The 27,106-nt window shown below is 45.1% G+C and overlaps 1 protein-coding gene and 1 pseudogene across 4 annotated transcripts in view; both read left to right on the top strand.

Annotated features, from left to right (window-relative positions):
- Nucleotides 1-27,106, top strand: part of ESYT2 (extended synaptotagmin 2) — a 769,824-nt gene that overhangs the window by 386,770 nt on the left and 355,948 nt on the right. The gene's annotated exons all lie outside the window — the stretch shown is intronic.
- On the top strand, nucleotides 23,894-26,926 carry LOC146789647 (arf-GAP with coiled-coil, ANK repeat and PH domain-containing protein 2 pseudogene; annotated as a pseudogene). Its single transcript, XR_014969841.1, has one exon. The product of XR_014969841.1 is annotated as an arf-GAP with coiled-coil, ANK repeat and PH domain-containing protein 2 pseudogene (transcript).

Consider the following 27,106-nt stretch of genomic DNA (forward strand, 5'->3'; position numbering starts at 1 on the left):
AAAAACCAATGAAATTCCCCCGTTATAGTTAGTTCAGATAACTATAACTCGCGCGCCCGCAATCCACTGCTGATGACGTCACATATTACATCACTCATGACACGGTCAGTGGCATCACTCATAACATCACTGATGACATCATCCTTGTGATAGAGTGGCGGTCGCGCGAGTTATAGTTATCTGAACTAACTATAACGGGGGAATTTCATTTTTTTTTACGAGGGAAATGTCCAGCTAACTATGTGTGAAACCTATGGTTTTTGAAGTGAATTTGCAAGGTTTTTTAAATGCTAATTCCTAACTATAACGTGTGTGAAACCTATGGTTTTTTAAGTGAATTTGTACGTTTTTTTGAATGCTAAGTTATGTATTTATTATTATTTATTCTTTTTCAGGTTTTTCACCGTGCGCGCACCGTGCGCTTCGCGCACCGTGCACGTGCTGTTAGCGCTCGGTGCGCTTTGCGCACCGAGCACCCATGATGCGTTGTGCGTGCCGCGCGCGATCGGTGCGCGTACCCCGCGCTTTTTCGTAAAAAAAATAAATGTTTTTTTCACCCTTGGGGGTCCTTCAGTGACCCCCTGACACAGGCTAGGGGGTCAGGAACCGTCCACACTGCCCCCTTTTCACGTTCTCCACCTTTGTTTTTCACTGCCTCAGACTGCGAGAGACAAAATGGCGGCCGACACTTCCTGATTTCGACGATTCGAATGTTTACTGACATCTAACAACCAATCAGAATTGCGCTCGCGCACGGCTGCGTGCGCGTACGGTATGCTTACCGTACGCGCACGGTGCGCGCTTATAGATATATATGTACTTTTAACTGCAATTTTCTCAGGAACTACTGAACAGATTGACTCCAGATATTCAAAAGGCACATCCCTGACCTGAGGACTACCTCTCTTCCAAATTTCAAGTAATTCTGTTCAGCCATTCGGGCTGTACCTTGGACTAAAGGTCCCTATGGAAAAATGCATGGGGAAAACGCGTTTTGGGACCCCCCTTTTTTCTCGGCCCCCGCATGACTAATCACCCCGAGACTTTCAGGGTAGGAGCGGAGCGCCCCACCTATTTTGAAAATTGCGCGAGGATTCGTCAACCGGCGCCAAAGTTATTCCAAATACAATGTTACGGATTTCCTATGGAAACACGGTCCTAACTATAACTATCTACTGGCGACCGCCAGTAGATAATATATATATATATATATTCACTGAAAAAACCATAGGTTTCACACATGTTATAGTTAGCTGTACATTTCACTCGTAAAAAACCAATGAAATTGCCCCGTTATAGTTAGTGCAGGCAACTATAACTCACGCGACCGCAATCCTCTGCTGATGCTAATACTGTATTTAGACACTTATTTGCCCATGTCTTCTTCCATTAAATTTTAGCTATACATATATTACAAATATTTTTTTTTCATAAAGACACATATGTCATCAGCAGAAGATTGCGGTCGCGTGAGTTATAGTTGCCTGCAATAACTATAACGGGGCAATTTCATTGTTTTTTTACGAGTGAAATGTACAGCTAACTATAACATGTGTGAAACCTATGGTTTTTTCAGTGAATTTGCAAGGTTTTTTAAATGCCAATTCCTAACTATAACGTGTGTGAAACCTATGGTTTTTTCAGTGAATTTGTACGGTTTTTTAAATGCTAAGTTACTTTACGCCATTCGTGGCGTTGCGCGTCCAGTTAACGCAGTTCGTTCCGTGCGCGCACAGTGAGCACACGGTGCGCTTCGCGCACCGCGCGCCCACTTTACGCAGTTAGTGCCGTGCATGCACGGTGGTCACGCGGTGCGCTGCGCGCACCGCGTGCCCACATTATGCGGGATGGGCCATGTACGCACGATGCGCTTCGCGCACCGTGCGCACATGGGGGACATATTATGCGCATCTTTTTGAAATGTATTCTTTGTTAATTTTATATCTGTAATAAGACATGCACAAATGGTGCCCTTCGGGCACCATTTGCACACGGGGTGGGGAAAATGTGGATTATTTTGTTTTTTTTTAAATTACGCGTACGGTAAGCGTAATCGGCGAATTACCGGAAAAAAAAATACTTTTTTTTTTTTGGGCTTGTGGGTTGTTTGGGGACCCCTATATCAATGCTGGGTGGTTAGGATGTGACGAAACTGCCTCTTTAGCCATTTTTTGGCTTCGTTTTTGCTGCCCAACTCAGAGAGCGAGAGAGAAAATGGCGGCCGTCGCTTCCTGGTTTCGACCGATTCGAATGTTTACTAAGATCTAAGAGCCAATCAAAATCGCGCTCGCGCACGCCACCGTACGCGTACGGTAAGCGCACCGTAAGCGCACCGTAAGCTGGCTCAGATATATATATTGATTTAAAGGCTATTTTCTCAGAATCTACTGAACAGATTTACACCAAACCTACAAAAGGCACTTCCTTGACCTGAGGACTACCTCTCTGCCAAATTTCTAGTAATTCTGTTCAGCCGTTCGGGCTGTAGCTGTGTCTAAAGGTCCTATGGAAAAATGCATGGGAAAAACGCGTTTTGGGACCCCCCTTTTATCTCAGCCCCTGCTTGACGAATCCCCCCCGAGACTTTCAGGGTAGGAGCGGAGAGTAGCGCCCCACCTATTTTGAAAAATTCGCGAGGATTCGTCGACCGGCGCCAAAGTTATTCAAAATAGAATGTTGCGGATTTCCTATGGAAACGTGGTCCTAACTATAACTACCTACTGGCGACCGCCAGTAGGTAATATAAATATATATATATATATATATATATATATATATATATATATATATATATATATATATATATATATATATATATATATATATATGTTACCTACTAGCGGTTGCCAGTAGGTAGTTATAGTTAGGACCTTGTTTCTATTCAAAAAGCATTTTTTCTTTTCCCAATACATTTGGCGCCGGTTGACAAATCTTCGCGAAAGTTTCAAAACTAGTGGGGCGCTCCGGTCAGCTTCTGTCTTGAAAGTTTTGAGGTGAAAAATCAAGCGGTGGCCGAGAAAAAGGGGGGGGGGTCCCAAAATGCGTTTTCCCCATGTTATTTTCCATAGGAAACTTTAGACAAAACTACAGCACGAACTGCTGAACGGAATTACACCAAATGTGGCAAAAAGGTAGCCCTTGGTTCAGAAAGAGCCATTCTTGGTGTAAATCCGTTCAGTATTTCCTGAGAAATTAGAAAAAGAAAGTTTTGCTATCTGGGGCACCGGAGGGTTCACGAACCCTCCCGGGCACAAGCTTCACTCTGATTAGCTGCCAACACTCCAAACCAGGAAGTGTTGGCAGCTATCATGTGACTCGGTAGAACTGAGTCACAAGAAAACAGTAAAATAAAGGTTAAAAAACAAGACAAGGGGGTAAGGTAGAAACACCCTGACCCCCTAGGCCTGCTCAGGGGGTCCCACAAGGACCTCCAGGGCCAAATAAGCATTTTTATTTTGTAATTTCGGTGGAATTTCGCATTGGGATCGCAAATCCGGCTGAAATTACCCAAAAAAATGAAGCGCGGGCTACCGCGCTTTATTTCAATGAGGCCCCCGGGTGGGCCAGGTCTCGGGGGCATTGTCTAAAAATAATAGCAGGGGCCCCCGCAGCCCTGGGGTCTGCCACCTCCCTGGGGCTTATTAAAGAAATAATGCGTGGGCGGGTCCCCCCACGCTGCCCCGGGGACCACCACCTTCACGGGGCTTATTAAAGAAATAATGCATGGGGGGGTCCCACCCCCCCACGCTGCCCCGGGGATCGCCACCTCCCCGGTGCATTGTTAATTGGATGCGGAGGGCACGCAGCCCCCCGCTGCCCCGGAGACAGCCACCTCCCCGGGGCTCTTGTTTTAAAAATAATAAATAGATGTGTGAGGGGCAAGAGCCCCCCCACACGTCCCGGGGGCCACCACCTCCCCAGGGCACATACTTATTTAAATCCAGGGGTCCGTAGCAAACCCCCAGCCCCGCGGACCACCACCTCCCCGGGGCTATTTTGTCAAAGGGAGGGGGCCGCGCGGCCCCCCTCCAGGAGCCCTTGATGGTCCTGGGGACCGCCACACCCCAAGGCCGGCACCTGCAGTGTCCCGGGGTGCACACCCCCGGGACACTGCTGTTTGCTATGGCAGGGCGGGAGCCGTGCGGCTCCCGCCCTGTCATAGCATACTGCTTTGTTTCATTGTAGCAGGAGCAAGGAAACCTGCTCTCACTTCAATGAAGCAAAGTGCGTTGTAAATGCGCTGTGGGATTAAGTCCCTTTGTATCCTGAGGGTCCCTGGGGGCCAACTAGCCCACCAGGTACCTCCAGTAAGCGCCACAGAGCTGCGTTGCAGAGAGGTGGTCCGAGGCAATGCCCCCTTTTACACGATCATGCTGTAACAGTCGTTACCTTGATCTTATATATATTCACTTAAAAAACCATAGGTTTCACACAGGTTATAGTTAAGTGTACATTTCACTCGTAAAAAACCAATGAGATAGATAACTATAACTCGCGCGACCGCCACTCTATCAGAAGGATGATGTCATGAGTGATGTCATGAGTGATGCCACTGACCATGTCATGAGTGATGTAATATGTGACGTCATGAGCAGTGGATTGCGGGCGCGCGAGTTATAGTTATCTGAACTAACTATAACGGTGGAATTTCATTGGTTTTTTACGAGTGAAATGTACACTTAACTATAGCCTGTGTGAAACCTATGGTTTTTTAAGTGAATTTGCAAGGTTTTTTAAATGCTAATTCCTAACTATAACGTGTGTGAAACCTATGGTTTTTTAAGTGAATTTGTACGTTTTTTTAAAATGCTAAGTTATGTATGTATTATTATGTTTTTAATATATTTATTTTACAATAAACTACGTATTAAAAAACTTTTTAAAAAACATTTCGCCGAGCGCGCACGGTGCGCGCACCCCGCGATTTTTCTAAACAAAGAAAATGTTTTTTTTGCCCTTCAGGGTCCTTCAGGGACCCCCTGACAAAGGCTAGGGGGTCAGGGACTCTCTACCCTGCCCCCTCGAAAACAAACAAAATGGCGGCCGACACTTCCTGATTTCGACCGATTCGAACGTTGACTGACATCTAACAACCAATCAGAATTACGCTCGCGCACGTTAGGGTGCGAGCACGGTGCGCTTACGGTGCGCGCACGGTGCGCGCTTATAGATATGTATATGGTTTTAACTGCAATTTTCTCAGGAAATACTGAACAGATTGACACCAGACCTGCAAAAGGCACTTCCTTGACCTGAGGACTACCTCTCTAACAAACTTCAAGTAATTCTGTTCAGCCGTTCGGGCTGTACCTTCGACTAAAGGTCCTATGGAAAAATACATGGGGAAAACGCGTTTTAGGACCCCCCTTTTTTCTCAGCCCCCGCTTGACGAATCACCCCGATACTTTCAGGGTAGGAGCTGAGCGGAGCGCCCCATTAGTTTTGAAAATTTCGCGAGGATTTGTCAACCGGCGCCAAAGTTATTCAAAATAGAATTTTCAGATTTCCTATGGAAACACGGTCCTAACTATAACTATCTACTGGCGAGCGCCAGTAGATAATATAATATATATATATATATATATATATATATATATATATATATATATATATATATATATATACATCATACAATACTTTTTAGTACTGTGAGGAGAGTTAATTAAAGAACTGTGCATTTGCAAAATTATATAAAGCAGTGTTTTTCCCATTTTTGCAGCTGTGCAAAGTATAAGTCCACGCCACATTCTTTAGGATGTACGAATCTAAACACATTCCTTGATTTGTCTATTGTGGCAAGTAGTGACAATAAAATGAGATCAATCTGGCCAATAAAAGCATATTCCTCACTCACCAAAAGATTATTAACACAGTGCTACTTTACTCTTCTTACTCACATGAAAAACTCCTATTTGCCACATGAGAGTCACATACAGCTCACAGGGGTCAATGCTGTGGAGACTCCGCTTCAACATACCACAATCATGTTAGTCTAAGAGTAAACAGGTAAGTAATCTTGTGAGTTTTGTATCAATGCTTTCTGCAATGGCAGTCGTCTGTTGTCAGTCAGCCACTGTCTCAGTCACATGATACAGGCATGACACTGACTATGTAGATTCTTGCATATTCCTTGTGTTCCAGGCAACACAAGAGAGACCTTGGGAAACCATTTCGCAGAAGAGTACTTAGGGAAATATTTATGAAGGCTTTGTGTCACCATTATGCCACTCAAGGGTGCCCAACGGCTACACAAAACCTATGTCAGATTTGTCTGGTCACACAAGGCCTCCTTGTGTGGCCCTGCATGGCTTGATAAATCAGGAGTAATGCAGAACAAATCGCCGCATTGCATTTCTCTGACCCAGGGAGGCGTTCCAAGAGTGGAGCGTGGGTGTTCCCATACATCCACCCACTGATTTTGGTGCATTCCCAGATTCACCCAGAATTGTAAAACTGGGAATGCATCAAAATGCTCCACCTTAGTGTGGGTGCAAAGCAATACAAATTGATGCATAGTCTTACAAGTGTATTTACTATTATTGCAAAAGTTGTATTATATTGGAAAGGTGGCTGTTTCTCCACTATAAAACTCTTCTGCTGTGCTTTGTGTCGCTTTGCATCAAGAGGTGTTACTAGGTTGGATCCAGATTGGGCTTTGTGTCAAAATCTAATGACTCCTTCAAACAGGTTCAACAAGGAGAAATTAGTGATATGTATTTACTCCTAAAAAACACTCATTGCATGTGTGCTGCAGTGCACAGCTCAATTCCAATGTGTGTGATCCTTCTGAATTTGTCCAGGGATAGGAATGTGTACTGGGAGGATATTCTTCCAGTTCAAATCTCATCCCATCCTGGACAGTGCACACTCAACTCCACACCATGATGCCAGGCTGTGCTTTGAGCAAGGCAGCCTGTTTGTGTGCCAGCAGAGGGAATGACAGCAGTAGCAGGTTATACTTGGTAGATATGATCCAATACTGTGTTTTCCCCCTTGGCACAGAGCAGCATAGCAGACTTGGTTGCTGCACTGTGTTGCATGAAAAATGCGTAAATCTGGGCCTACGTTTTCATAACCATAGCTATTTTTCCATAATGCTGCTATTTATTTGCTTATTGCACATATACTCCTTACTGCTAAGAAGGTGTGCCAACACCTAATATATAAATAGGAAGCACTTTGGATGTTTGTTAAATGTTGGAGAGAGAGTTCTCTAATTGGTGTTTTGGTGACAAGGAGACATAAATCTGGTTACAATTACAGACATCAGTAAATTGTGAGGTGAGTCGCTCTCACATCCCTTTAAACATTTATTACTTTGTCAAAACATTGCAGCTAACAAATCACAGACTTTGCTAACTTTACCACTTTTATGTTAATTAAATGAGAAAAAACCTAAGGGGCCAATTACGAAGTCTGGCGGTCTGAGGACCACTAAACTCGGAGTGGCGTGGCAGTGGTGGTCCAGCCACCGCCGCACCGGAGACCCTAGTCCCTCATTATGACTTAGGTGGTCGTACTTAGGTGGTCGATGCCGCCAGGGAGCCAACATTCCCTGGTGGTGGTGTGGCAGTCCTGAGGCCACACTGTGCTTGGCTGGAATGCTGCGGTCTCGCCAAGCATATTACAAGTTTCCTCTCTGTCATGGATTTCATGGCGGTTCCACCAACATGCCTCACGCCATGTGGATGTACTCAGGGGGGCCCAACATATGCCCCCCTGTGTGCATGCACAACAGTTCCTGCACAGTCCATTGTTTTTTTGGCATTGGGAATGCCAAAAACCAGCCCGTCACACAGGAGAAAACTCCTAATCTGGCGTGCGGCCCGACCATGCCTCTGGTGCAGAGGGAGTGTGGTGGTGGCGTATCGCCAACTCGTGCTGGGCCAAAAGTTGTATTCGGGCCCCAAGGGCTTTATTATGAGTCTGGTGGTCCACGAACTGCCAGAGACGGGGGTGCGGCGGTGGTGGTCGTCCGACTGCCCTTTTACAATTAGAGCGGTCGGACTTCCATGGCTGTGCCGCAGCCGCCAGGGAACCACCATTCCCTGGTGGTGTTGTGGTAGTCAGGAGCCACAATATGCTTGGTATGACTGCCACAGTCCCACCAAGCATATTACGATTTTCCTCTCTGCCCCGGATTTCACGGTAGTTCCTCCTCCATGAAAACCATGGCGTAGAGGAAACAAAGGGGGCCCTACACAGCCCTCTTGTGCCTCTGTGACCTGAGGTGCATCCAGTGTGGCACAACATATGCCCCCTGTGTACATGCACCACAGTATCTGCATGGCATGGACTTTTCAGTCCATGCCATGCAGGAACTCTTTTTGCCGTTGCTGTTGCAGTGCCCAAAAAAAGCCCGCCAGGCATGAGAAATATTTGTAATCTGGCAGGCGGCCGGACCATGGGTTTGGCAATGCAGCGGCGCGGTGGACTCGGCGCCGTATCACCAAACTCGTAATCACGCCCTAAAACATCACCTGAAAATAATGTGACTCATCCATATTTGATTATATAACTAATCTCTATAAAACTTCGAGTGCAATAGAGAAATGTATAACACAGTTCAAGAACTAATAATGTTGAATCAAAATATTCAGATGAAGAACTCAATTCGTTTTTTAAAAAATTGTTGACCATGTAACACCAGTTGTATGACAAATAGGTTTAGCTCCATGCAGCTCGATTCACAGACACGGATGGCAAAACATTTATTTTTGCAAATTCATTGGCTTTGGAAGAGGCTAGAGGGTGGGCCGGGTGGGCCAGGCCCACCCAAGCATGAGCCTGGCCCACCCAAACAAGAGCCTTGGCCCTGGCAGTGCTGGCACGAAGGTCAGTTGAAAATGGCCACTTTTATTGAAAACGTTCCTCCGAACGTTGTTTTCCTTGTTTTCCTTCCTATACTGAGAGTTGAGAATTGGGCCTGGGCTCTCTCTCGCAGTCACCCCCAATCACACATCTTCTTTTAAAAAGGTGGGCTGTGTCCCCACCCACTCGTGCTGGTACAATAGGGGCATGGGAAGGGGACAAATCCTTTCTCTGGCACCGGGTAACCTTAACCTTCCTTCTGAGTGAATATATCCTTTTCTATTTCACGCTGGAGAAAAAAAGTTTGATTATCCTGATTCTATTTTCCTGACCCCTGCAACTGCTCATCAGACAGGTCTGTGACGAAAAACCGAGCAGATAAGAGAATGTGTGGCGATTTGTTCTTTTTAAAATCAGGGAAGGCTCAGCAAGGCACAGTGTATGCTTCATTTCCAATAAAAAATGACCAGATAACTCTGGTGATTTATTTTTTTTTTTTTTTTTTTTTTTTTTTTAAGTTCAGAAAAGTTTTATTGAAATAAGAAATGCTGAGACATTACATAATAAGATATAAAACAAGAAAATAAAAATAAGCAAAAATAGGTAAATAACATTTTAAGTAATCACAATAACATATGCTGTGTTATGAGACATCAAAAATAGAGACTAAATAGAAGCAAAAACTGGCAATTGGCATGAAATAAAGTATTGAAAAGGAACGTGAAATACACAATATAATCAATAGCAAAGTTGAAGAGAAAAAGAAAAAAACGGGAAAGAAGTACAATGTTTAGAAGGAATAGGAAATCATGGAGGTTTAGAAACTTCTTGCTGTATCGGGGTTAAAGACAGAGACGCACAAGCACTTGAGTCAAAAAAGTCTGTAACTGGGCTCCATAGTTCTCTTCGCTTAACAGCTAAGGTTAAGGGATGGACAAAAGTAGTATCTAGTCTATGGTTATAGCAAACAGCGTACCACCAAGCCTTATAAGATAAATTGCTGAAATCCTTCCAGTTTTTGGTGATTTGCTGAAATGCCACAGCCAATAGCAAATCAATTATCCTAATGTTGTAAGTGCAATGCTCCCAAATGGGAGATAGGCTTCCTAAAAAAATATGAGATAGAGAAAAGGGGTGAATGGAGGAAAAAATCGTATTAATTTGAGACCAAACCCGCTTCCAAAAAGTAAGAACGTGATGACAATCAAAGAGCATGTGGAAAAGATCTGCACCTGGTAGAGAGCAGGACCAACACTTGTCAGAGGTATCTGGGAAGTGAGTGCTGAGAGTGAGTGGTGAGAACAATAAACGGTTATAAATAAAAAATAGTGTTTGAGTAGTATTTGCTGCCCTGGAGGATCTGCGAATTTTCAACCACAATTTGTCCCACAATACAGTGGGCCATGAGGTTTCAAAATCCTTTTCCCAATGTTCCTCTGTACTAGTTTTAATACGGGGATAGGACAAAGCGTGAAGAAAAGCATATATCTTTGAAGCTTTAGGTTGAGTAAGGAGTAAAGAATTCAGCGAGGGCGCATCGGACGACGTGGAGATCGATGAGGAAGATGTAGCAAGATGGGCCTCATAGGCGTGCTGTAATGCTTGTGACAACAATGAATATTTGGGTCGAAAAGCGAGAGGAAGATTGTAGGTAGTGGCAACTAAATCAAAAGGAATAATCTGAGCATGATGGAATAGTTGCCTCACCCAAATAAGACCACGCGTTCTCCAAGGCTTCCAAAAAATTGGCTTGTTATTGATTAAAATGGAGGTATTATGCCAAATAGGTTGGTCAAAAAAAGTTGAATCAGGTAAACAAGGAAAGATTTTGGAGGTATGTTTAAGAATAGGGGTTGAAATAGATTGAGGTCTACGAGAGAACATAAGGTATTCTGTGAATGAAAAAGGAGAAATGAAAGACTGTTCTAAGGTCAACCAAAGAGGAGATGACAATGAGACATCCTTGATCCAATGGGAAACTTGGTGTAACAAGAAGGATTTATGGTACAAGGAGAAATTTGGAAAATTCACCCCACCCTCCTTCTTAGAGCGCATTAATTTAGATAAAGACATACGAGATTTTTTATGACCCCATAAGAAGGAAGAGAGAATAGAGTTAATCTTCTTGAAATATTTTAAGGGAATAGCAAGAGGTATGTTAGATATTGTGAATAAAACAATGGGAGAGAGCATCATTTTTATTGTGTCCAATCGTCCCCACCATGACAAGTAAAGAGGATGCCATTTGCTAGTAAGAGTGGTTAATTTTTGTATACACTCTTCCATAGATTTAATGATCGTACCCGAAAGAGAGGACTGAAAATGAAGGCCTAGATACTTAATAAGGTTAGGGCTCCAAGTGAAACCTGAAGCCGAGAAGTCATCCTTGAAAGTAACTTTAGTGAGTGGTAGGATTTCGCATTTGTCTTTATTTAGTTTGTAGCCCGATACGTGGGCAAAAGAATGAACTTCGTCTAAGAATGCTGGAAGGGAGGTGACTGGGTGGGAAATAAATAATAAGACATCGTCCGCATAAGCTGCCATTTTGATGTTGGAATCATGAAAACTAAAACCATGTATATTGTCATTTTGACGAATTCGCAGAAGAAAGGGTTCCAAAGCCAGATTAAACAAAAAGGGTGAGAGTGGGCAACCCTGTCTAACTCCTCTACCTAATGTAAAATAAGAGGATAAGCCTCCATTAGCCGATATAGCAGCTCTAGGACAAGAATAAAGAAATGAAATCAAGGAAGAAATTTTTGGTCCAAAACCAAACCATTTCAGAGTTTGAAACAAATAAGGCCATTCAACTCGGTCAAAAGCTTTTTCCGCATCCAAAGCAATGGCTGCAAGGGAATGAGGGTGACGCGAAGTCTTAGAGAGAATGTCAAAAAATAATCTGGTGTTATCCGATAACAGTCTGCCTTTAACAAAGCCAGATTGTTCTTTTCCTAAAAGTTCGGGTAATAAAGACTCTAGGCGCAATGCCAATGCCTTAGAAAAAATTTTGTAGTCAACGTTTACTAGAGAAATAGGGCGGTAATTTTTACAATGCTGTGGATCTTTACCCGGTTTTGGGATAATACAAATAAGGGCATCGGAGAAGGAGGAAGAGGCAGAGCCAGTTTGAAGAAAATTAGAAAGAAGCAAGTGCAATTTGGGGATTAGTAAATTTGAAAAACGGGAGAAGAACTCGACAGTAAAGCCATCCGGGCCAGGAGCTTTATCATTTTTGAGAACGTGAAGAGCCTGAAGAAGATCTCTGTGAGTAAGATCAGATTCTAAGGAAGAAAGGTCTGGAGGGGTATCAAAAGGATTAGAAATGGTGGAGAGAAATTGGGAAATGGATTGTTCAGACGAAGTTGCTTCGGAGGAATATAATGTTTCATAAAAATGTAAGAATTCTTGTAGGATGTCTTCACTATTGTGTTTTAGCAAGCCATCCCGACCATAGACAGATTCAATATTAACTTTATTATGTCTGATCTTTAGATAATTAGCCAGCAACTTACCAGCCTTGTTCTGTCCGCCATAAAACTTGGCGCTGGATTTTAAGAGAAAGTTAGAGGCGTTGAATGTGGAATCTTTGTTAAATTGAAGTTTGGCAGAGATGAGGTCGTTTAGGTAATCTTTTGATTTAGAAGTATAATATAAGTGTTCTAAATGTTTGATCCTGGAAAGAATAGCATCAGTGTCTTGTTGGGCTTTTTTCCGCTTACGAGAGACATAGTTGATAATGAAGTCCCTGGCTGACGCTTTGAAAGCATCCCAAACTACAGGGAATGCAACTTCGCCTGTATAATTAAGCAAAAAATATTCATGAAAAAAGGACGTGAAGGAAGAAACAAATTGTGCATCAAGGAGGAGAGCATTATTAAACCGCCATTTTTTGAAGGAAGTGGACTTCTGCAATACATCCAATGTAATAGAGACTGGAGCATGATCCGAAATCAAAATGGAGCCAATATCAGAAGAAACAAGGGACTGAGTAAGGCGATGTGAAAGAAAAAAGTAATCTAGTCGAGACTGAGTGTGATGAGGGGAGGAGAAAAAAGAGTATTCTCGTGAGGTGGGGTTGCAGAGTCTCCAGGCGTCAGCAAATTTGAATTGTGCAATGAGTTGAGTGAAACTTTTTTGTGATTTATGAGGGATGTAAGCGGTAGCTGAGTGCCTGTCCAAAAAGGGGTCAAAAACTTCGTTGCAATCACCTACTAGAATGAAATTATCAACATAATGTTGAGTGATTAGCGGAGCTAAGGAGGACCAAAAGGAGGCGTCTCCACAAGTGGGTGCGTACACATTTAAAATGGAAATAGGGACATTATCAAGAGTAAAATTAACTAACACCCATCTACCTGAAACATCAGCGATATGCGTTACTAACTGGATTGGAAGAGATTTTTTAAATAATATCAAAACGCCATTACGCTTGCCATCACCTGGAGAAAAATATACCTCACCCACCCAACCCCTTCTTAATTTAACAGATTCAGCTTCCGATAGATGTGATTCCTGCAGACAAGCTATATCTGCATTAAGTTTGGCCAAATGGGATAACACTCTCTGTCTTTTAATTGGCGAATGTAAACCTCTAACATTCCAAGACAATATTTTCAAAGGCATTGATCAATGGTAAAAGAACATATCAATATAGTAATATAAGGAAAGCGTAAAAAAGAACAAAAAATAAAAAAGATATTAAAAGCATATGTGTATGTTAATAGGAGACAGCAAAGATAGTGAAGAATATTTACATAATGAGTCACATAGTGAAAACCAGTTTCATGATGAGAGAAAAGAGAGGAGAAAAAAGCAAGGAGCAATAGTATAAGCAAGAGCAAGAGCGAAGAAAAATGAAAGGACTGGAACAAGAAGAAAAAAAGACCTAAAGAGCATAAAGAAGAAAAACAGATAAATAAGAGAACAATAAAACAAAAGAGGAAGAATAATAAACTTACATATTGTCGAGAACAAACAAAAGGGAAGGAGGGTGGAGGCCACATAGAACAATGACGAATCATAGGCTCCCAAGGGAAGGCAGGGAAGGAGGACAACCGCAACGAACTCCAGGAGCATGAAGGCAAATGGTGACATGAAGGAAGAAATCTATACGAAGGGGAAGAAAGAATTAATGTTAAATACGGAGAAGATATACATTTGACAAAGAAATAAGCAATTGGAAAAACTGTGTAAATATAACAATCATGAAAGGTCAATCAGGAACAAAGCGCAGAGGCAATAACATGAAACAGGTAAATACAATCAAATCTTAAGAAAAGTGTACAGTCATTAATACAAAACTCTGGTGATTTATGAACCTGCTGGAGAGCAATCATTTGCCTGTTGGTATTTTTGAAATGCAGATAAACTCTATGTTCGAGGCATATGAGCTGCAGATTACACACTATGCATAGATCGCCATCTGGTGTTGGGCCCGGATGTTTGCACTTGTTTTTGTCTTGGAAAGTCTTTGGAAGTCACGAGGTATGTGACTCCTCCTTTGGATCATAGTGCGCATGGGCATTGGCTCCATCCCATACTGTTTTTTCCCGCCATCGGGCTCGGATGTGTTCTCGAGTTCCAGTTCGGAACCGTTAACGGTTTTCTCTTTCGACGCGCAATCCTTCCCTTCTCGACAGTATTGTTTCGATCGCTTTTTCCCAATCCACGCGACCCTTCAACTTCGAAGTCTTCTATTCCGGTCGTCGACGAAGGCCTTCGGGCCTACCTGGGCCTCATCTCCGGCTATTGGAAAGGACGCCATTCAAAAAGTGTCCTCGATGTGGGTAGAAGTTTCCCCACACCGACCTGCATGAGGTTTGTAACCTCTGCCTCTCACAGGAGCATGAGGCCAGAGACTGTCCAGCTTGCGCCTCCTTCCATTCCAAGAAGACGATCCGGGACCGACGAGCTAGAAGAACATTGGCTCGCTTGTCATCTTCGATCCCCGACGACATCTTCCAAGAAGGCGTCGATGTTCCGGAGCAAGGTCGGGTCAAAGAAGGCATCATCAGCGCCTCCGAAGCAGATGACTCTGACGTTGAGGACATCACTCCAGCTCAGAGGGCTGGGAGTGCAGACGTCGACCCCGACCCAAACCCCCCCTCGACGCTATCAAAAAAGGCTTCGGTATCACCTTCACTTTCGGGCCCACGTGCACACCGAGACACTGTTTCCCATACCCCGCCTTCGGGCCCGGTAAAGAAGCCTACTAAGCCTTTAGGTGACTCGGGCTCGAGTCAGCCTACACTCGGTGCCAAAAAACATACTCAGGCACCGAAAAAGACGACGTCCTCCTCCTCCTCGTCCACGCCGACCGCTGCTTCGACATCTAAGCACTCTGCGTCGAAGGCTAGTACCGGTCCCTCTGCACGACAACACCCTCGGAGCCGATCAAAAAACGCCCACCAAAGGGCCCGACTCCCATTCTTCGAAGCCAAAGACCTCGGAACTGAAAAAACAACAGGTTCCATTGGACAAAGACACTGCAAAACTGCACGGTTCCAAACCTAGAACCGCTACCGAGTCGACGCTGATAAAGCTGCCTCCCACAGAAGAACTGTTTCGTCCAGATCCTACCCAAAAGACTCTTGTGAAGGATCCTAAGACTGGTCACTTAATGCATAGTATCAAGAAAAGACCCCAAGATGCGCCTGCACCGGCACCACCACCGAAAAAGAGAGACTTTCCTACCTCTCCATTAAGGATCCCTTCTCCTCTTCCTTCTCCTCCCCCACCACACCGCTCTCCTACACCATCACCTACCCCAGTAGATGACGATAATGACAACACCTCAGATGATGCATGGGGAGGTGTGGACGATCAACCCCTAGGGGACCCTACCCCTACTGGCTCCCCAGACCCCTGGGATAATTACAGTGTCCCAGACGTCCCTTACACCCCACAGGATGACTTCTACCCCTCCAGGCCTTCCCCTCCTGAGGACAAAATCAGCTTCAACCAGCTCCTTCACAGAGCTGCCCAGTACCACGGGGTTGCCCTTCATACAGACCCAGTAGAGGAAGATTTTCTCATGGACATTTTCGACACCACACAATCAATTTTACCCATGCTTAAAGGGGTCATTAAGCATACACCAGAGATCTTTAAAGACCCAGTCAGGGCTCGAGTCATCAACCAGAGAATAGAAAAAAAGTATAAGGCTGCTCCTACTGATCCAGCATACATTAAGGGCCCGCACCACTAGACTCCTTGGTAGTCTCCAATGCAAGGAAGAGAGCCAATTCCCAAACATCAGGTGATGCACCACCACCAGATAAGGAATCTAAACTCCTGGACGCCTCTGGCAAACGCACACCATCACAGGCAGCAAACATATGGCGCATTGCTAATACCCAAGCGCTCTTAGCCAGGTATGACAGGGCACATTATGATGAACTTGAGTCCATAATGCAGCACCTCCCTGACAGGTATAAAAACAGGGCCAATGAACTCATATAGGAAGGTAAAACCATCACTAACACCTCCATCCGTTGTGCCTTAGATGTGGCATATACCGCCTCACGGGCAATATACACCAGTGTCCTTTTGCGTAGGCATGCCTGGTTACGCATCTCAGGTTTTAAACCTGAAGTCCAGAGTTCCATACTCAATCAGCCATTCGATGAGCAACACCTATTTGGCCCCAATGTGGACGTATCACTTGAGAAAATGAAAAAAGGATACAGACACAGCCAAATCTATGGGAGCCTTGCAGTCGCAAGCTCCCAGACGGTCCTTTTGTTGCTTATCCTTCAGAAGCACCCACAGAGGCTACTCCTCTGATAGCCCCTCCACTTCTTACAAGGCTCCCACCCAATCCACCGTTACTAGAGGTTACCAATGGGGTGGTTACAAGGGAAACAACAGCAAAGGCAGAGGCAAAAACAACAACTCCCGCTCTGCCTCCATCCCCACCCATAACTTCCCTCCACTTCCCCCAGACCATTCCACTCCAGTCGGGGGAAGACTCCACCAATTCCTCCCTGCCTGGGCAAACATCACTTCAGACAGGTGGGTGCAACAGATAATTCAATCAGGCTACTGTCTCGAACAAACATCTACCCCCCCAACCATACCACCCAAACAGCATCCAATGTCACAAGAACATCTGATACTGCTAAAGCAGGAGGTAATCTCCCGCCTACAAAAAAAGTGCAATAGAACCAGTTCCCCTGCACCAACAAAACAAGGGAGTTTACTCCCTCTATTTTCTCATACCAAAAAAGGACGGCTCTCTAAGGCCTATTTTAGATCTCAGACCCCTAAACCTATACATACACTCAGACCATTTCCACATGGTCACACTTCAGCAGGTCCTTCCTCTGCTTTCACAGGGCGACTTCCTTGCTACCCTAGACCTCAAGGATGCCTATTTCCACATTCCCATTCACAGCGCTCACAGAAAATATCTCAGATTCGTAGTAGACGGTCAGCACTATCAATTCAAAGTACTCCCATTCGGAGTCACCACAGCACCAAGAGTGTTTACCAAGTGCCTAGCGGTGGTGGCAGTACACCTAAGAAGACAACACATCCACGTCTTCCCATATCTAGACGACTGGCTCATAAAAGCCAGCTCATACAGTCAGTGTGTACAACACACTCACGCCACTATTCAACAACTTCACGACCTGGGGTTCACAATAAACCACGCCAAGTCCCAGCACGCAATACCTCAGTGCCACAATACACACCTCAAGGGCGCTGGTCTATCCCAGTCCCGCCAGGATAGCAAGCATATAAGCTCTTCTCACCAAATTCCAACCGCAACACTCTCTTCCAGCTCGAGTGTTCATGCAACTCATAGGGATGATGGCCTCTTGCATATTCATAGTGCCTCATGCAAGACTCCAGATGCGTCCTCTCCAAAAGTGCTTAGCACGCCAATGGAACGAGGCTCAAGGTCAGCTAACAGATCTGGTGTTGGTAGACGGTCGTACCCATCGCTCTCTGCAGTGGTGGAACACCAAGAACCTTTCCAAATGGCGACTGTTCCTAGAGCCGATTCCTCAAATAGTTATGACAGCGGACGCATCGCTCTCTGGCTGGGGAGCTCACCTACTACATCACACCATGCAGGGCAGGTGGACACCTCAACAAAAGTTACTCCACATTAACCACCTGGAGTTACTAGCCATATTCCTAGCCTTGAAAGCATTTCAAAAACACATATCGGGCAAAGCTGTCTTATTCCGCACGGACCACATGACAGCCATGTATTATATGCAAAAACAAGGCGGGACACACTCTCTGCAGTTCTCTCAGCTCGCACAGAGCATATGGAGGTGGGCTATACCTCAGAACATTTTTCTCCTAGCCCAACATGCCCCAGGAGTCCAAAACACAATAGCTGATCTGTTGAGCCGTCAAACACAACAAATCTACGAGTGGGAACTTCATCCGCAAGTTCTTCAACTGTTTTTTCAGATGTGGGGGCAACCACAGATAGACCTTGTAGGAAGGTGGAATCTGACTGCATGGTTGCCCCCACTTTTTTCCTGGTGTTTGAATGGTTTTTGATTAGTCTGGCTGGGATCCTACTATCCAGGACCCCAGCCTATCTGCTTACTCCCTTAAATGACTGGAGTGCATATTAGATGCACTAGTGATTGGATACTGTGGTACCTTATGAGCCCCTAGTATATGGTACCTATGGTACCTTAGGTACCAAGGGCATAGGTACTTCACAGGCCTACCAGGGGCTGAAGCATGTATTATGCCACCCCTGGGAAGCAGACTAAATCTGACACCACAGGCCTGCTACTGCAGCCTGGGTAAGGTAGTGTTAGCACTCCTCACTGAGGTATAGGTTCCTATATCTCACCATACACACACATATAAACCTATCAGTCACCCCTAAGGCAGGCCCTATCAATCCTGAGGGCAGGGTGCTTGGTTTACAATGTGAGGGGGTGCCTCTGCCTGAGCAGGGCCCCTCTGCAGCTGGCAGAGTCTATTCTCTGTGGCTGTTTGTGGATGCGGTTAAACCATATACTCTTAAGTGCATTATAACCTACCGGTAAATGCTAACTTTGGAATGACTGCATCAAAACATGTCGTGTTTGGTGTCAAACAACTTGGAATCATACCCCCACACCAGTAACTGGTGTGGGAGTATGATCCCACCCTTCTAGAGGGGACGACATGTACCCACTGTGGAAACACAGTAGAAATCTGAAAGAGCCCTGGCATCACAAAATGGATGCCACCAGCACAGCCACTGTGCTGCCCTCCTGCTGCTGACTGAAACTCGCAGTGGAGGAGGCCCAACAATAGGCATCCTGTCACAGGGAGGTGTCACCACCTTCCAGACAGGATTTAGTGTATTGGAGCTGGGTGGGTGCACTCTTAGAGTGCTTTGAAGTCCTGCACTGGGGGAGCAGTAGGCTCCTCTGTGCATATGCCAGCTCAAACCGGTTCAGGGGCTACCAGCCCCTGCTCTGGCGCGAAACTGGACAAAGGGAAGTGGGTGTAACCACCCACCCCCCTGACCCTCCTAGAGGAGTGGTCATAGAGCTAGTCCCTCCCTTTCTTTTACTATAAGATAGGTAACCCTTGCCATTGCAAGTTAGATATCCCTGGACGACTCTTTACAAGAAGAATCCTGGCCCTTCGACGTTCCACTACCTTTGGAAGATGGAAGAATCTCCCTTGGAGTCAAGGAGTGACTCCCCTGCTTGGCAAGCACCAAAAACTTGAATCAACGGTCGCAAACTTTCCCGCTCCCGCCGGAGTCCGAAGTCCCTGCAGCCAAGGAAGTGGATTTCCTGACTTCTCGACGGCCATTGTGAGTCCCCAGCGAAGCTGAGGCGAGTGGACCCCACGAGTGACGAGGAACTGCAATACCTGGGAACCGTGCACTATTGTCGAGTGCAACCCCTTCACGACGGTCTACGAACTTGTGCTTTGGACCACGTGTGGCCCAAGCCTCCAGCAGGATTTCCCTCGAAAATCAGAGGCCTACCTCGTCCCGAATGACCGTGGGCTCCTATGAAGTGAATCCTCATGAGGCGTCTTCGCGATCTCTTGCCGGCTGGCTTGTGGGTCCCCTTAAGACTTCTCCATCGAACCAAAGGGCTCCCCTGGTTGCTCCAGGCCTGCCCTGACTTACCCTCGCTGGGTGAGTCCCTCAGACCTTGCTGGTCTGCACCGCTGACTTTTCTTGAATTCCATGAGACTTGCTGTTGCCAAGGCTTGTTGGCTCCAATCCGGTTGCCGACACCTCAGTAAGCTGCAGACTTCGTGGGACACTCCGAATCCAGCTCCTGGCCGTCGTCGACGCCTCCTGGTCCTCGTGGTGGAAGAGTCAAAATACCCTTGATCACCTGAAATCACCCGACTTCCATGGGCATTCATCTTCCTGGCCCGGGTCACTGGCAAGTGGCTGTGAACACTGTCCCTTCTGCTTTCAGGTCATCTTCATTTTGAATCCAGCTTTGGCTTCCATAGAAAACAGCGACGCGACCAGACACCAAAAGACACCTATGCACCCGGCTTCCCTGGGTGAGGTAACTCGTGCACTCCGGTGCCCTAGTGTGTGTTGGCCCTCGAATTACTTACCTTGTAAGTGGCTTGCTTGTAGACTTCCTCGAAGTACCCTAAAACTTTACAAATCCAACCGCGATTTGCTCCATTGAAACCAATAGGGAACCCGCGGCTGTGTTCTCACACTGCACGCGTCTCTCGTGGGTCTTTTACTTACCTGCCTTGGGTGGATTAGTGAAGCCCCAGCGATTCTACAGGCCCTAGGCCTTGTCCCCTTGCAAGTCGACTTTCCTAAACCTCTTTTTTAGTATATGATCTGGTACGCCCCTCGGGCCCCAGCCATATTTGTGCTTAACTTATTGTGAAACGTTGATATTTGAATGTTTTCCTGACTTCTAATCTCATAAAGAGATTAGTAGAGTGTGTCTAGAAATAAATACATATATATTTGATATATATACCTGTGTGGTGTCCTTTCATTTGGTCATTCAAGAGATTATAAGGTAAAACAAGCTGCTTTACATTCCTCTGAGACTTAGCCTGAAGGCTGCTCTCCACAGCTACCACTAGGATAGCTTTCTTTAAAAGGTTGTCTTAAACCTATCTACCATAAGAGTCGAATTGGACTGGTGCAAGGTGGCCACTATAACTAGTGACCAACAAATGCCAGGCCAACTTCTCACAGACCTCTTCGCCACCCAAGAAAACGCCAAATGCCCAAACTTCGCCTCCCGGTATCCTCACCCATTGTCCAAAGGCAATGCAAAATGGATGAACTGGTCAGGCAGGTTTGCGTACGCTTTTCCGCCTCTCCCACTCATTCCACTAGTGGTGCGCAAACTACAGCAACACTCCTTAACGCTCATCCTAGTTGCTCCAACTTGGGCCAGACAACCATGGTACACCACATTGCTGGAACTCTCCGTAGTTCCGCACCAAAAATTACACCTCTCTCCACACCTCTTAACCCAGAACCATGGAGAGATCCAACACCCAGACCCAGCTCAGCTCAAGTTAGCGATCTGGCTCCTGAAGTCCTAGAATTCGGTTACCTTAACCTTCCTCCTGACTGTATGAACGTCATTAAAGAACCTAGACGGCCTACCACTAGAGCATGCTATGCAGCCAAGTGGAAACGCTTTGTAATATACTGTCATAACAACAACACTGATCCCCTAGATGTGTCTATCCAACACATCATAGGCTACTTATTACACCTCCAAAGATGCAACTTAGCCTACACGTCTATCAGACTGCATCTTGCTGCCATAGCAGCATATCTACAAAATAGGCAACATCTATCACTTTTCAGAGTACCTGCCATAAAGGCTTTTATGGAAGGGCTCAAAAGAATAATTTCCCCCAGAGTACCAACTTCACCTGTGTGGAATTTAAACATCGTTCTCACAAGACTAATGGGACCTCCATTTGAAGCTCTACATAAATGTGAGCTACAATTTCTAACATGGAAAACTGCTTCCCTAGTAGCCATTACTTCTCTACGAAGAGTTAGCAAACTACAAGCCCTAACTTTTCAGGAACCCTTTCTGCAGATGCATCATAATAAGGTTGTTCTCCGAACTAATCCTAAATTCCTCCCTAAAGTCATTTCTCCCTTCCACCTCAATCAATCTGTAGAGCTGCCGGTATTCTTCTCGCAGCGACAAACAGTCGCAGAACGAGCTCTTCACACCTTAGATGTCAAAAGAGTACTGCTGTACTACATAGAAAGAACACAACCTTTTTGTAAAACCAAACAACTATTCGTGTCTTTCTCACCACCACACAAGGGCAACCCCATTTCAAAATCTGGGATAGCTAGGTGGATTGTCGAATGCATACAAGTTTGCTACCACAAAGCAAAACATACATTATCTGTTGCTCCTAAAGCACACTCAACACGAAAGATAGGGGCTTCAATGGCATTTTTAGGGAACATTCCCTTAGACGATATCTGCAGAGCAGCTACATGGTCTACACCGCACACATTCACAAAACACTATTGTGTCGATGTGCAAACTAAACAACAAGCTAGTGTGGGCCAGGCTGTACTCAAAACACTATTTCAAACTACTGCAACAGATACTGTTGGTCGCCGCTAGGAGGGGATACTGCTATACAATCTATGCATAGTGTGTAATCTGCAGCTCATATGCCTCGAACTGAATATGCTACTTACCAGTATGCATCTGTTCTTGGCATGTAGAGCTGCAGATCTACACACGCCCACCCGTCTCCCTGGCTACCTTTATCTGTTCCAGTATTATCTTACTTAGATACAGCATACCTGGGCATCTTTCCTGTTTCTTACAAAGCTCCATCATTTCCCTGCTGGCGAAAAACAATCTGAGGATGGAGCCCACGCCCATGCGCATTATGATCCAAAGGAGGAGTCACATACCTCGTGACTTCCAAAGACTTTCCAAGACAAAAACAAGTACAAACACCTGGGCCCAACACCAGATGGCGATCTATGCATAGTGTGTAGATCTGCAGCTCTACATGCCAATAACAGATGCATACTGGTAAGTAGCATATTCCTTTCTGTGGATAGCTCAGTGGGTTACTACCTTTGTCACAGAAATTTGCGTGTTATTTGCAGTTCAGAAGTTACAATCCTATCATAGGACAGTGACCTGTGAACTGTCATCAAAGAGTTGCATGCAAACCTGAATGTTATTCTTAGAACTTAGCTTTTATTTGTGTTGTAATATAGTTAGAACTTCCCCAGTCTTTCATTATTCTAATATTGCTAAAAAGAGTTTGTTTGGGCAGATATACATTTTTGTCAGTAAAGCCAACCCCTAACCACTGGAGTATGCTTTAATCCTGCGTTTCCTCCAGACCAAACCCTCTTAAAATATACTGCCCACCAGTATGTATGACATGTGATTCCTACACCTTATAATCCTCATTGGCTTATGTGACATTCCCTGTAGACTGATTTACATACTTGCATGATCGTTTGTCTCTGTATAATGTGTGCGTGATGTAAAGTACTGTTACACCCTACACTGATATGAGTAGCGCTATACAACAAATGAAATGCATGAGAGAGTGGCTACGGAGAGATGAGGGGCACTGGTGGAGGGTGGTAGTGAGGGAGTTCAAGGAGTAGGTCAATAGGGGAAGGGGCTACAGAGAGATGATGGGCACTGGAAGAGGATGGTAGTGAGGTAGTCTGAGGAGGAGGTCAATAGGGGCGCTACGGAGAGATGAGGGGTGCTGGTGGAGAGTGGCAGTTAGGGGATCTGAGGAGGAGGTCATGAGGGAGAGCCCGAGAAGTGTCACTTGCCTGATACTCCCACCTCAGAAACCTGCTCTTCCCATCAAGGGGACATTACATGAAAAAAATACTTTTTGAGAGTGATAACATTTAGAAAGAGATTTGAAAGGAAAATAATGCATTTTATTGGCCCTTGTAAGACTAAGGAGAGATAAAGGAGGGCCCTGAAGCAGGCCTGGCTAGACATATAAGTGACAAATCGGGCTCGCAGTGGCCCACCCGAATGCACACTTGGCCCACCCAAATAAAAATTCCTGGAGCCGGGCCTGGATGAAATTAAGATGTGTGCTTATGTGTTCCTTTGACTTTAATGTGATGTCTTCTGGTGATGTTTTAAGTCTATACTGTTTTTCCTCGTGTACGAAACGTGGCCATGGACCCATACCTGCTGACTGCAGACCTCAATTACTCTTAATGGTTTCTCTTTCCAAGGCCCACGGATGAAGCATGTGTGAAACAAAAGAAAATGTCCCTAAACTAAAAACTGTCAATCAAGAGCTGTATTGATCTATTGATTTTCGGACATTATAAACATCTTGTTTTACAGAATCCACAGTCCTAATTAAGGCACCTGTGAGGTGTTAAATAACCTGGAACACGTTCAATAGTATACTAGTTTAGGAGACAGGTATCCCCTATTGAGAAAGACTCTGGGGAGCAGGAGTTTCTGTGGTTGCAGAAACCTTCCTTTAAAGTCGACCTTTGTGACCAGACAATAAAAAAAACTCAGGTTTGCCTTTGAACAGAAAAATAACTAAAAAACACTACCTCCAATGATGAATTGCCTTGTTGCTGAAAATGCAAATAAATTGGTGGAACATTGCCGAGGACGACAATCTGATTCTATCTTTTGTGTCTATGACGCTCGGACTCTTGCATTGTTGTCCGTTGTCTATGTCTATGCGTGTATCTAGGAGTCTGGAGTGTCTGCCAGCAAGGACTGTGTTCAGAAGTGGAGGAAGCGCTGAGAGCTGGGCAGCGGTGAGGCAGGCTGAAGTGTGACAAACTTCAACTTCTGTGCTCAGATCCCCTTATCTTGCTGCTGCCTCCTTATTCCTGCCCTTACCTTGATCGCCTGGGAGGGGCCAAGGGGACAGCATGAAGGTGACCGTTGATTTCCAGGAGTGCTTGAAGGACTCTCCCCGTTTCAGAGCCGCTTTGATGGAAGTTGAAGGTGATGTGACGGAACTGGAAGTGAAACTTGATAAGCTTGTTAAGTTATGTAGTGACATGATTGATGCAGGCAAGACCTTTTGTGCTGCCAACAAGCAATTTATGAATGGCATTCGGGACCTCGCACAGTATTCAAGCAAGGATGTGGTGATTGAGTCTAGCTTGACAAAGTTTTCTGACAGCCTCCAAGAAATGATCAATTATCACACAATCCTGTTTGACGAAGCTCAGAGATCCATTAAAACACAGCTCCAAATCTTTATTAAGGAAGATCTTAGAAAATTTAAAGAAGCAAAGAAGCAGTTTGATAAGGTCAGTAAAGAAAAAGAAAACGCACTAGTTAAAACTGCCCAAGTTCAAAGAACAAAACTGCACAAGGTGGAGGAGGCAACAAACATCTTAAACGCAAAAAGAAAATGCTTCCGGCACATAGCAGTGGACTACGTCCTTCAAATCAATGTTCTTCAGTCAAAGCGAAGGTCTGAAATTTTAAAATCGATGTTATCCTTCATGTACGCACATCTAGGCTTCTTCCACCAGGGCTACGATCTCTTCAGTGAACTTGAACCGCACATGAAAGAGCTTGGTTCACAGTTGGATCGGCTTGTTGTGGATGCAGCAAAGGAGAAGAGGGACATGGAACAAAAACACTCCACTATTCAGCAAAAGGATTTCACCAACGACGATCTCAGACTTGAATACAATGTTGATGCTGCTAATGGCATTGTAATGGAAGGATATCTCTTTAAAAGGGCCAGTAATGCCTTTAAAACTTGGAACAGGCGCTGGTTCTCAATACAAAACAACCAACTGGTATATCAGAAAAAAATGAAGGATAACCCCACAGTGGTTGTCGAAGATTTACGGCTCTGCACAGTTAAACACTTTGAAGACCTAGAAAGACGTTTCTGCTTTGAAGTAGTCACACCAACAAAGAGCCGTATGCTACAGGCTGACTCAGAAAAGCTGCGACCGGCATGGATTAAAGCTGTCCAAACTGGTATTGCTACAGCATATATAGAAAAGAGTGATGAGACGGAGAAGCTGGATAAGAAATCTTCACCTTCCACAGGAAGTCTGGACTCTGGCAGCGAGGTGAAAGAAAAATTAGTTAAAGGTGAAAGTGCATTACAGCGGATTCAGTGTATCGCTGGAAACTCTGTCTGCTGCGATTGTGGTCTGGCGGATCCGCGATGGGCCAGCATCAACCTTGGAATCATCCTGTGCATTGAGTGTTCTGGGATTCACAGGAGTCTTGGTGTGCACTTTTCAAAAGTGAGGTCATTAACGTTAGATACATGGAAGCCTGAATTACTAAAGCTGATGTGTGAACTGGGGAATCAAGTTATTAATCGAATATATGAAGCTAAATTGAAAACCCTTGGAATAAAGAAGCCAGACAGTGAAAGTCCAAGACTGGAAAAGGAGGTATATATCAGAGCAAAGTACATGGAAAAGAAGTTTGTGAATCAGGACTGCGTTGCTTCACACCCTCTTGATGGACAGAAAAGGCCTTATTCCCAGTGCAAGAATGAAGACCTCAATAGTTCTGAGAAGTCCCTGGCATCACAGGATCACTTCTCAACATCTTCCAGAAGTTCAGTGAAAAGCAATGACAGTTTAATCCACTACAGTTCAGAAGGCAGCCGAGAACTTCTTGCCTCTACTGTATCCTCAAACAGTTTGTATGAACCAGTCCTAGAGGTGGAGAAGCGAGATTCTTCAGTATTTCAGGATTCGAAGAAGTTTCATCCAGGGCTGCACCTTTATCGAGCTGCGTATGAGAAAAGCCTTCCTGATATGGCAGAAGCATTGGCACTTGGCGCAGATGTTAACTGGGTGAATGCAGAAGAAAACAACGCAACACCACTCATTCAGGCTGTGCATGGGGGTTCTTTGGTCACTTGTGAGTTCCTGCTACAGAATGGTGCCAATGTTAATCACATGGATCTGTATGGCAGAGGACCCCTGCATCATGCAACAGTTTCAGGGCACACTGGGCAAGTCTGCTTATTTCTGAAACGTGGAGCAAATCAGCACACCAAAGATGAAGAAGGAAAAGACCCCTTGACTATTGCCGTTGAAGCTGCAAATGCTGATATTGTAACACTGTTGCGAGTGGAAAGAATGAATGAGGAGATGCGGTAATCTGAAGGACTATATGGATAGCCAGATGACGAGACCTACCAGGACATATTCCGTGATTTTTCACATATGGCATCCAATAATCTTGAGAAATTAAACCGTTTCCAGCCGTCCGATACACCAAAGTCATCAAGGATGTGGAGGAGAAAAGTGTACCCGTGTCCTTACCCACACCTGGTGCTTCCGGAGTAAAGTGCCTGGTCC

This window comes from Triturus cristatus, chromosome 10, assembly GCF_964204655.1.
Source record: "Triturus cristatus chromosome 10, aTriCri1.1, whole genome shotgun sequence".
NCBI lineage: Eukaryota > Metazoa > Chordata > Amphibia > Caudata > Salamandridae > Triturus > Triturus cristatus.